Below are 12,767 nucleotides of genomic sequence, written 5' to 3' on the forward strand. Positions count from 1 at the left end.
CCCAAGTATGGTCCAAAGCTGAATGCCAAAAGTCAGGGACTTGGGCGGTTGCAGCTTCAGGGGAGGAAGCTGCAGTAGCCGCCAAGAATGTGGAACTGGGCTTTTTGGTGCCTTCCCTTTATTTGGAGAGTCTCTGAGAGGGTGGGGGTTTGGGGAGAGGCGGGGAGGAATGGGGTCATGCGGGGTGAGATGGAGGGTCCAACTAAACAGACAACATTTGATATGAAATGTCTCCCTAAAATTTTCAAATACTAGACGATGGCTTTTTGGAAGTGATAAGGTGGTGAGAGCGTTGGGTCCACCGGGTGGGGAGAGCTCTGACCTAATCAATGAATTCCTTAATGGATTCCTGTTATTGAGATATTGCCAGGTGGTGGAAGCAGACAGGGCTTTATGGAGAAAGCAGGTGCTTGGGGACATGCCTGTGGGGTGCCAGAGCAAGAACGTGAAGATCAAGAGAGGCCGGAAACAGGAAGGGCATCAGCCAATGTTCGGCCAGGTAGGATGAAATACAAAGGCGGCCCCTGCTCTGGGCAGTAAACTGACATTCCATGGAGGGCAGCAGCAGGTTGGAGACCATGTGTAGGTGGAAGGAGGGCTGTGGGAGCCATTCTCTGGTACCCTAACTTTCTCTGCCCTTCACTTCCTTCCAGTATCTATGCGTTGTTCACGACCTGTTGTGTCTGCTTCTTCCCACAGAGACACGGACACAACTATCAGGAAAACATGCTGAATTTGCTTTAGAAATGCCTTCATCTTTTAGTCTAGCACTCCTGTGCATTTTATAATGAAATGTGCATATATTTCCAATTGTATTTATTTATTCGTGGTTTTTGTTTTGTTTGGGTTTTTCTTAGTTTTGGTTTTGGGTTTTTGGGAAAGGATTTCTCTTTGTAACTCTGACTGTCCTGGAACTCACTTTTTAGACCAAGTCATCCCAGAGATCTTCCTGCCTCTGCCTCCCAAGTGCTGAGATTAAAGGTGTGTGCCACCATGCCCAGTTTCCATTCATTCATTTGTTTGTTTATTGATGAGATAGGGTCTCTCCAGCCCATAGTCTCGAATTTGCTAAATAGGGCAGGCTGACTTCAAATCCTCAGTCCTCCTGCCTCAGCCCCCTGAGAGCTAGAATTATAAGCATGTACTACCACATACGGTTTTTGTGGTTGTTGTTTATTGTTGCTGTTTTGAAACAGGATCTTACTATTTAGCTCCAGCTGGCTTAGAATTTACTATGTAGCTAAGGCTGGCCTCAAACTCTCAGTAATTGTCTGCCTCAGCCTCCTGAGTGCTGTGATTACATACAGGAGTCACCATGTCCGACTCACTTTTTATTATTTTTTTTTATTTTATTTTTTTTTATTTTTTGAATTTTCGACACAGGGTTTCTCCGTAGCTTTTGGTTCCTGTCCTGGAACTAGCTCTTGTAGCCCAGGCTGGCCTCGAACTCACAGAGATCCACCTGCCTCTGCCTCCCGAGTGCTGGGATTAAAGGCGTGCGCCACCACCGCCCGGCTCACTTTTTATTTTTTTAAAGGTTTTTTTTTTTTTTAAGATTTATTTATTTATTGTATATACAGTGTTCTGTCTGCATGTATGCCTGCAGGCCAGAAGAGGGCACCAGATCTCATTACAGATGGTTGTGAGCCACCGTGTGGTTGCTGGGAATTGAACTCAGGATCTCTGGAAGCACAGTCAGCGCTCTTAACCTCTGAGCCATCTCTCCAGCCCAAATTTTAATTTTTTAAATTGATATATAATTACAACTCTTTACCCAGTATAATATGCAATGACAAGTCAGGGCGACTTTTATCATTTTGTGCCAATAACATTCAAAACCCTTTGTGTTTCTGCTTTGAGGCGTACAGTAAACTGCCCACCAAACCCTTTGTATTCAGAACGTGACCCAAATGCATGGAGTTCACTGACTGCTCTCAAGGAAAATATAAATGGCCCTGAGTCCCGGTCTGCAGGAAGCAGCACTGCAGCCATTCGGTTGTATTTATAGGCACTTTCCACCAGAATGTAGGGTTGGGTTTGTTTTAAACAAAATTGAAATCATGTTGTGTATAATTCTAATTCCTTTGTAACTCTTATGGTCCTAATTAGTTAATTTGTGTGGGGGCACACGCTTGCACCATGGAAGGTCTTGTTGGTATCAAAATTAGGTCATCAGGCTTGGCAGCAAGACCTTTCTCTGCTGAGTCAGCCCTGAACTTCCTTTTTGATATTCAGGATATTATGACCAGTTTACAAAGTCTTCGAGCAGCTTCCTTTCATGCATGACTGTCCATTGATTTAAGATCACAATACAACCAGCTCGAGTTTTGGACACGTGGGCAATTCCTAAGTTTCTCAAAGCTAAGTGAAGGATGAAGTAAAAGGGGCTCAGTTTGCTACCAAACCATATCCAAGACGGTCTAGGCCTGCCTACCTGCTGAGTGAGGAATTGATGTCCCTGCTTTGCATGGAGTTTCTGATCAAGGAAGAAAACTTTTTACAGGTACCTGGTAGACATGTGAGGTGGGCGCGGGCGACACCGGGAGTTAGTCCCAGTCTGGCCTCCCTCCTCAGACCGGAGCCCCAGGAGAGAAGAACCATTGGCAGGCATCTAAGGAACACTGAAAACAACCGCAGTGAGCCAATGGGGGCTTCACTTTTGGGGACACACAGGGGGGGCTTTGGGAGGTACTAGCGATTCCAAAGAACCCACAAGAGCAGTTCCAGTCAGGGATGAGCGGCAGCTTCCAAAGCTTTTGCTTTCTCACTGGGGCATCGTAGATGAAGTAAGAGTCAGCAAGCTGTGGGTTGTTAATAAACAGCCCAAGCTGATGGCCAGTGCTGAGGCAGGGGCATGGACTTAGTTTCCTAGTGTTTTGTTACCTGTCTGTTTTTAGTTTCAGTTTGAGCCCACTGTAATCAGAGAACACTCTGCATGATCTCAATTAAAACATTTTAAAATCATTTTTTATGTGCATGAGTGTTCTGCCTCCATGTACGCATGTGTGCCACATGTATGGCCGGTGCCCGCAGAGGTCAGAAGAGGGTGTTTGTTGGATTTCCTGGAACTAGAGTTACAGACATTTGTGAGCCATCTCATAGGTGCTGGGAACCAAACCTGGGTCTTCTGTAGGAGCCACAAATGCTCTTCATCTCTGAGCCCCTCTCCAGTTCCTCACTGCAATTTTCAAAACTTGCTAAGGACTGATTTAATGACCCAGGTGTACGGTCTCTCTTAGCATACGTTCCTAGGCTACTTGAAAGAGTATGTGTTCTATTGTTGGGTGGTACTCTATGAATATTACACCTTATTGATGGAAGGAGCTGATTTTTGTTTAATTATTTGATCAGTTCCAGCCAGCTGAGCCGTGGCTTATGAGGTCAGAGAGAGCTGGTTTGAAGCGGAGCTCTTGAAGCTGTCAGCAGAGTAGAGAGGCTTCTAGCTAGGTGGGCAGACCTGGAGCGACAGACCCTAGAGAAATGCTTCTCAGACCCAAGCTCTACCTGCCTAGGATGGAGAACACAAGCGTCAAATTCTCATCTGCTCACTCTGTGCCAGACTCTCCACTGAGTTCCTGACATGGTCAGTTTCACAAGTCGGAGGATATTACCCCCACTTCGTGATAGGGAAACCGAGGCGCAGGAGACCATGTAACTTACCCCACCAAACACACCAGGCAGTTAACTTCAGGACATGTGCCTTAACGACCTCACTATCCTCCCTCAAGCTGAAGATGCAGTTTTTCAGGACAGTAAAGAAGGCTAGTCTGGGCTGGAGAGATGGCTTAGAGGTTAAGAGCATTGCCTACTCTTCCAAAGGTCCTGAGTTCAATTCCCAGCAACCACATGGTGGCTCACAACCATCTGTAATGGGGTCTGGTGCCCTCTTCTGGCTTGCAGGCATACACACAGGCATAATATTGTATATATAATAAATAAATAAATATTTAAAAAAAAAAGAAGAAGAAGGCTAGTCTGGGAGCCCTCCCTTCCCAGATGCCAGCATTCTTCCCTGCCCCCAACCCTCCCTTTGCATGTGGGTTGGGGGGGGTTGTTCTTATTATATTGAGGGGTGTATGTGTTCAAAGTCACACCCTTTGTTTTGTTTTGAGTTGAGACAGTTCATTGATCTGGAGCTTGCCCAGTAGGCCAGGCTGAGTGGCCAGTGAGACCCAAGGATCTGCTCGGCCTGTCTCTGCTCCCCAGTGTTGGAATTGCAAACCATCGTCAACACAGCTCTTCTTTCTCTCTCTCTCTCTCTCTCTCTCTCTCTCTCTCTCATTTTACAGATCAAAGTCTTGGAAACCGACTCAGACTTTCATTCCTGCAAGCCAAGCATTTTGCACCAAACTTTCCCCCCAGCTCCAAAGTCAGCTTTGTCTTAAACCAGGCGTCAGTGATTAACCATGCAGTGAATCAGAAACCCTTGTGCCTAGTCTTCTTCAAAATACATGAAGAGACTAAAGGAGACCCACAGTGCTCTACGATCACCACTGCCCCTCAGCCCAGCCCTGCCCACCCCCTACCCCAGTGAGCCGGGCAAAGGCATAGGATAAAAGACATCTTAGGAATCAGAGAACCTCAATCCAGTGCCCCCAGCTGGCCAGCTTCATGGCAACTAGAGCTAAACTCTGAAATTTCCCCCTGAAGACCCACGTGGTCCTCACAGTGCTGCCATTGGAGGGTGAAAGAACTTTTGACAGGTAGAGCACAATGGGACGTCTTTTAGGTCACTAGGTTATGGCCTTGAGGAAAATATGGTGCCTGGGCCTCTCCCCTTGTTTTCTTTTGCTCCTTGGTCACTAAGTGACATTTTTACATGCGCCCCTGATACTGTGGGCTGTTTTTCTACAGGCCCCAAACAATGAGCCCACCTGATCGTGGACAGAAACCTCCTTGGTGTTCTCCATCCTAGGCTGGTAGAGCTTGGGTCTGAGAAGCATTTCCTATAGTGTGGAGGAGCGACGGGCCGTGTCCCACAGCCCGGTTTGCTTAACCCCCAAAATAACCACACAGAAATTGTATTAATTAAATTACTGCTTGGCCCATAAGCTCTAGCCTCTTATTGGCTAACTCTCACATTTTGATTCAACCCATTTCTAATAATCTGTATGTCACCACGAGGTCGCAGCTTACCGGGAAAGATTCAGCATGTCTGACCTGGTAGCTGGCTCCATGGCGGCTCTCTCTGACCCCGCTTTCTTCCTCCCAGAATTCAGTTCTGTCTACCCCACCTACCTATGTTCTGCCCTATCAGCCAAGCAGTTTCTTTATTAATTAACCAATGAAAGCAACACATAGATGGAAGGACCTCCTACACCAATTTCTCTAGACTCTGTCATTACCAGTTTGTTCACCTTTCTGGAAGCCAGCTCTCTACTCTGCTGATGGTTAGAAGAGTTCATCTTCAGACTAGTTTTCTCTGAGTTCATCAGCCATGGCTCACCTGCCCAAAACTGAACAATTAAGCAAAAATCAAATAGGAAACAAAAACAAAGTACCTTCAATCAGCAGGGTGTAATCAATATTTATAGATTACTTCACCCAACAATAGGAACACATTGGAGTGTTGACCGAAGATAAAGCTGATCTTCACTAGAGTTAATAATCTCAAGTGTTTTGCTATAGTGGTGGGAAGCAGACAATGACCCTAGGCAAGTGACCAGCTTCTCTGGATCTATCTTCTTACGTGAAACTCAGCATAATAATAGTGCCTGAGTTTCATCCTCAGCCAGCTTTAGCTCCAAACACTTTTACTTGTCCCACTTGAGAGTCCAGTCTCCTACCTCCTCCCCATCCTGCCTGAAATCCTTTCATTGAACTTACTGGGACTCAAGGTAAGACATCAACATAACACCCCAATCACCGAGCTGCTTCCAACGTTCTACCCACCTTCTTGCCACTCATGGAAACCAGCTCTCCCTGCACCACTCTGCACCCTGCAACACGGAGAGCTGGTAGCTATTTTCTCTTTCCCAAACCTAAGCTTCTTCGAGGGACATGCCAACAAACTACATTACCCATGGCCTATTATCACCGATGCCCACCAATTGCATCAATGTTTAAGCCTCTGCTTACATTTGTTTTTTTGTTATGAGTCTGTAAGTAGAGACTGTGTGTTAGTTTCCCAGCTGCCCAGACCTGAATAATCACACAGAAATATATTAATTACAGCACTGTTTGGCTGATGGCTCAGGCATATTTCTAGCTAGCTCTTACATCTTAAATTAACCCATTTCTATTGATCACCACAAAGTTGTGGCCTACCTACCGGTTCTGGCATCTTTCTCTTTTGACAGCTACATGGTGTCTCCCTGACTTTGCCTTCTTACTCTCTGCATTCAGTTTAGTTTTCTCACCTAGCTCTATTCTGCCCTGCCATAGGCCAAAACAGCTTCTGATAGTAATAAAACATAGTCACAGCATATAGAGGGAAATCCCACATCATCTCCCCTTTTCTGTCTAAATAAAAAGGAAGGTTTTAAATTTAACAAAGTAAAATAACATATAGTAAAACTGGTATCAAGCAAGAATTACAATATTCAGTCTATTTATATCTGGAAAGTTTCATGTCTAATTTATCTTTTATCATAACTAAGGAAAACTATAACTGCAACTATTTGTCTTTAATTCATCAAAGACCCCAGAAGGATATAATATTACCTAAGCAAACAAGAAGTGCATTGTAAGCAACTTCCCAAACTCTAGAATTGACAGAGACATCTTGCTGCCTGGAGAGTCACCCAAAGTTCTTCTGTCATGTTGGGGGTATCCATCTTCAGCCTATAGACCCATAGTGTCTGGCAGACTTTTCCATGGAGCAGGAAATTTGAAAGATTGTTTTGCTTATATTGGCAGCCTATCAGGCATTTTTCTGTGTCCTGCAGAATGTCTGGCAGACTCTTTCATGAAGCAGGAACTCTGAAGAACTGTCTCACCTTCTTTTGGCAAGTTCAGCAGTCATTTTTCTGTGAATCCTGCATGTCCTATATATACAGCATACTGTCAAGCAGCCCAGGCAAGAGCAGTTTCTTACCCAAATGGTTAGCCTTGTCAGATTGAAGGCCAATTCCATAACAAGTTTCCTCAATATCCATCAACTATGCTGAAGTAATTGGTGCTGCCAGAAACAGACATGTCTCACTGTTGAGAAAAGTCTAAGTTATTAAAACACATTAAATGGTATATTCTGTACATCTTTGAAAGATTTGAAGAATACTATCCATCTGAAATATATCTCTGTACATCTAGAAAACCTAACTAACACGACTACAGTTTGACTTTATAGATGACTATCTATTAATCTGTATTTCTTAATTGTACATTACATTTTTAAATAAGCTGCACAAACACAATACCTTAAATGAGCAGAAACATACATGTAACAAATTTGACCTTAAATTTGTGTCAATATACCAGAGTCCATACCAATGTTAAGTATTCATCTCTGTATCATATCCCCCTTATTATTTATTTATTTATTTATTTAGAAATTGACTGTGACCATTAATCGTTTACAATCAACCCCCTTTAAATGAAAACAAACATTTTAAAAAAAACATTTTGGGAATTTTGGCATAGTTTTTTTCAAACTGCTTCCTGTTGTTTGTTGGACAAAGTATTTTTAAGGTTCATGGAGACTTTGTCGGGGGGGATCTTGTTCCATCATACCACATTAGCCTGGAAGGAATCTACACATCCTATGTGGAAACAAAAGCAGAACCTCTTTTCCAAAGTAACATATTCTTACACTCAAATTTTAAAGTCAAGATACCTTTAAAATATATATGTTGGTTTAGCTTAGCAGTCCCCAGAATCAAATAATTCTGCAGTCAAAAATTTCAAAGAAAACACAATCATACACATAATTCAGACTCTCTGTATTCTCCATCTTTACGTGGCCTTTTTTCTCTATTACTTTTCTACTCCTTTAATCTATGACTGTCTGTATTCTTCTATGTTACTTTTACTTTCTCTTTAAAGACTTTATTTTTTAAAACTATTTTTTCTATAACTGCCCGTACTTATTTTCCTTTTTTTCTTTTTTTAAAATATTTATTTATTTATTATGTATACAATATTTTGTCTGTGCATATGCCTGAAGGCCAGAAGGGGGCACCAGACCCCATTACGGATGGTTGTGAGCCACCATGTGGTTGCTGGGACCTTTGGAAGAGCAGGCAATGCTCTTAACCTCTGAGCTATCTCTCCAGCCCCTCCTTTTTTTTTCTTAAAACACACTCTGACCCATCTAGAGCCTTATTGTTGTCTGATCTGTCTTTATTGCTTGTCTGTAATCCTTTTTGATCACTGTTGTAAACTGTTAAAGCAGGCATGGCTAGGACCAGAACAGCCGCTTTGGCTGTTGATTCCTCCCTGCTCAGCATCCCAGTATGGCAGAAGTCTGTTTACTGACAGTTCTGAGAGCTATGTTTACCACCCAACTCTCAGAAGCCGTCGGTCCATGCTGCCACTGAGTAACTTCCAGCACACTGCCCAGAAATGCCATTCAAGTGCTCCTTAACAGGACCTCCCAAAAGAGCCAAAGCCATTTGTGTCTTCTGCATGTACCAGGAAGTTGTTTCTTAAAGCAGCGACATAGTTTTCAGTTTTTGCTGCTAACACTGATTCAAGAAGCCTTCTCTCAAAGAAACTGCACCTCTGCCCACCACCAGCGAACAGAGACAATTTGAAAAAAAAAAAATGCAGCTACCAAGAAATTCCAATTGACTCCCATTTTTGTGGTCTACAAGCACTGGGTTTTTTAAAAATAAGCTTTCTTTTTCTTTTTCTTTTTTTTTTTTTTTGTTTTTTTGTTTTTTTGTTTTTCGAGACAGGGTTTCTCTGTGGCTTTGGAGTCTGTCCTGGAACTAGCTCTTGTAGACCAGGCTGGCCTCGAACTCACAGAGATCCGCCTGCCTCTGCCTCCCGAGTGCTGGGATTAAAGGCGTGAGCCACCACCGCCCGGCTTAAATAAGCTTTTTAAAGTCTTATGTAGATCCATGCCCCGGATGGTGGGCACCATTTGTAAGTAGAGACTGCACATTGGTTTTCTGGCTGCCCAGACCCAAATAATCACACAGAAGTTATATTAATATAACACTGTTTGATGGCTCAGGCATATTTCTAGCTAGCTCTTACATCTTAAATTAACCCATTTCAATTGATCAATGTATCACCACAAGGCTGTGGCCTGCCTACCGGTTCTGGCATCTTTCTCCTTTGACAACTACATGGCATCTCCCTGACTTTGCCTTCTTACTCCCTGCATCCAGTTTAGTTTTCCCACCTAGCTCTATTCTGCCCTGCCATAGGCCAAAGCAGCTTCTTTATTAACCAAAGGTAATAAAGCATAGTCACAGCATACAGAGAGGAATCCCACATCATGAGTCTGTTTTTTGTTTGTGTGGGCACAAATCACCTGCACAATCATGGTTAAAACCCAGACTCTGGCAGAAAGTGACCAGCTCCAGACTCCCCAGTACAAGCATCCCCCCATTATCCCTCTTCCCAGACCCCTTTCTGGTACCATCCCGCCAGTGAGTCTCCTGCCGTTCAGTCTTTTGTCTAATGCTTTAGTCTAAGCACTCCATATTTCTACCATGTGTCACCCTTTTCTTATCCTCACCTCTCAGTTAAACCAGGTGACATCCCTTTGACTTTTGCTATAAACATCCTTTTACATATACTACTTGGTTGCTGATATTTGTTTGAAACAAGGTTTCATGCTTGCCAGTATGGCCTCTAATTCGTCGTGTAGCTAAGGATGGCCTTGAACTCCTGATCTTCCTGATTCCCTTTCCAACATGCTAGGATTAAGGAATGAGCCCCACCTAGCTCTGTGTACAATTAGTTCTCTTCTTTCATTTTACTTGACTTTACCACTGAAGTCTGAGCCAGGCACAGCGGGGCACCCCTTTTGTGCCAGTACTCAGAAACCTGAATCAGGAGGATTGTCACTGCTTTGAGACTAGCCTGGAATACACTGTTAATGCAAGGCCAGTCTGAGCTACAGAGTAAGATCCTATCTCAAAAGAACAAAACAAATGGGCTAGGAAGATGACTCAAGGGTTGAGAGCACTGGCCCATCTTCCAGAGAACCTGAGGACCACACTGATCTTAGGCCATGCAACTGGAGGCCATGTGCTGTGGCTGGGGACCATTTCTGGGTCTGTGGTCCTGTCAAAGCTGGGGTCCATTTGATGTCAGTAGTCCATATTTATCACTCAAATCCATGCAGATACCTATGGTCTGGGAGGCCACCAGAAGCTATGTTGACGTCTGATGGCCAAGCAAAGCTGGTTCTACCCAGCTACAGTGGAAGAAGAGTTGGTTCCACCCCTCACCAACTGCCACACAGAGGCACTGGTACAGTGTTGGCACTGGAGAACTGGTCCCAGAGGCATGGGGGAGGAGGAGCTGGCCTGACCCCTCACCAGTCACCACAAGGCAGGGCTAAGGGGTAGCCTAGGTTGGAACAGCTACCCCCAATAGTGTGAGTAAACGGAATCTTTTTTTCTGTCCCACCATGTCCCCCAACCATTTCCAAATAATCACTTAGAGGCTTATATTAATTATAAATGTTTGGCATATGACTCAGGCTTATTACTAGCTACCTCTTACGTTTAAATTAATCCATATATCTTATCTATGCTTTGCCACGTGGTTCATGGCTTGTTACCCTATTTTCTATATATCTTGCTTCCTGGGAAGCTGGCTGGCATCTCCCAGACTCCATGCCTCTTCTCCTGTACCTCTGCTTGGATCTCCCCCATGGCTTTATCCTGCCTTGCCATAGACCAGGCAGCTTTATTATTAACCAATGAGAGCAATACATATTCAAAGCATACAGAACGACTATCCCACAGCAGGCGTTGGCCTGGGAGAGCTTGTAGAACCATTGTAGGATTTGCATGACTCAGGGAAACAGCAGGATAGCAGAAAGGAGTCCCAATATTGATGTAGCAGAAGCCAGAGGCCTTGAATCAGACCAACAACTCATTGCAATGAACATTTGCAAGCAAAGCTGTTTGGGCAAAAGAGTGTATACCAAGTGACACCCCAAATCACCCAATGCCACTGCAATGAATGAATATGTGATGGAGAGGCAGGAAAGAAGGAGTAGCAAAGTGACACACACACACAGACACATACACACAGAGACACACACAGATACACAGACACACACACAGACACATACATACACAGACACATATGCACACACACACAGATACACAGACACACATAGAGACACACAGAGACACATACACACACAGACACACACAGGCACACACGCACACAGACACACATACACAGGCACACACACAGGCACGTGTGCGCGCACAGACACACACACACACGGCAGAACTAAAGAGGAGACCACTGTGGTGGGTGTGAGAGAGCATTGCAGTTAACAGAGGAGCAGGTTGTTGCCCACAGGGGTTGACAAGATGATTTCTATTATCATTTTTTATTTCCTTTTGGGGGAAGAGGTTACCAGGGTGGAAGGCAGACATGGAAGGATTTGGAAATGATTGGGATAGGGTACATGATGTGGACTTCCCAAAGAATCAATTAAAAAAAATAAGTTAATAAAAATGCAAAAGCAAAACAAGGGCCAGGGTGATGGCTCCTGGTAGTATAAGTGCTAACTGCACAAGTCTGGGGACCTGAGTTGGATCCCCAGAATTCACATAAAAAGCCAGATGCTGTGACATGCCTCTGTTATCTCAGCACTCTTTTTTTTTTTTTTTTTTTTTTTTTTGGATTTTCAAGACAGGGTTTCTTGGTTCCTGACCTGGAACTAGCTCTTGTAGACCAGGCTGGCCTTGAACTCTCAGAGATCTGCCTGCCTCAGCCTCTTGAGTGCTGGGATTAAAGGCTTGCGCCACCACCGCCCAGCCTTATCTCAGCACTCTTACAGTGAGATGGGAGGTGGAGGCAGGAGACTGCCTGAAAGTGAGCAGCCAGTTGTGTACGCACAGCTTAGCAGCCAAAACATGAGACCTTCAGGAGAAAGAAAGCAAGCGCCATCCCCTGAACGCTGCCCACTGACCTCCCGCTCATACACCATAGCACAGGCATACACCCCTACCCCCAACAACACATAAATACATTTTTACAAAATCCCGTGAAATTTGACTAAACCAAATTCAATCAGTGATTTTTCCCTTTTTCTTTTATAAAGAATATATTTATACTTCAACAATTTCATGTATGATTCAACAACTACCTTGCTCATATCCTCTCCCAGTTCCTCCTCCTTTTCTCCCAGATCCACCCCAACACAGCCTCTTCCTGTTTCCAAGTCCTCTTTTTTTTTCTTTTTAATGCAACCCACTGAGTCCAACTAGATCAGCCCACATGGCATGGATATGGGGCCATCTACCAGACCAGTCAGGCACGGGGCCTCCCCATCAGGGCTGGAATGTTGACTGGCTCAGTCTTGTGCAAGTGAGTTCATGGGTACAATGGCGCTATTGTGTCCAGAAGAGAGCTTTTCACAGTGCTCTCCCATCTTCTGGCTCTTACATTCCGTGAACACAGTGGCCATATCATATCCAGAGGACAGTATTTCACAGCGCTCTCCCATCTTCTGGCTCTTACATTCCGTGAGCACAGTGGCCATGTCATGTCCAGAGGACAGCATTTCACAGTACTCTCCAATCTTCTGCTCTTACATTCTTTCTGCCCCCTCTTCCTCGACATTCCCTGAGCCTTGGGATAATTATTATAAATATTCCATTAGGAGTGATCATTCCCAGCCC

This window comes from Chionomys nivalis, chromosome 7 (assembly GCF_950005125.1).
Source record: "Chionomys nivalis chromosome 7, mChiNiv1.1, whole genome shotgun sequence".
Classification (NCBI taxonomy): Eukaryota; Metazoa; Chordata; class Mammalia; order Rodentia; family Cricetidae; genus Chionomys; species Chionomys nivalis.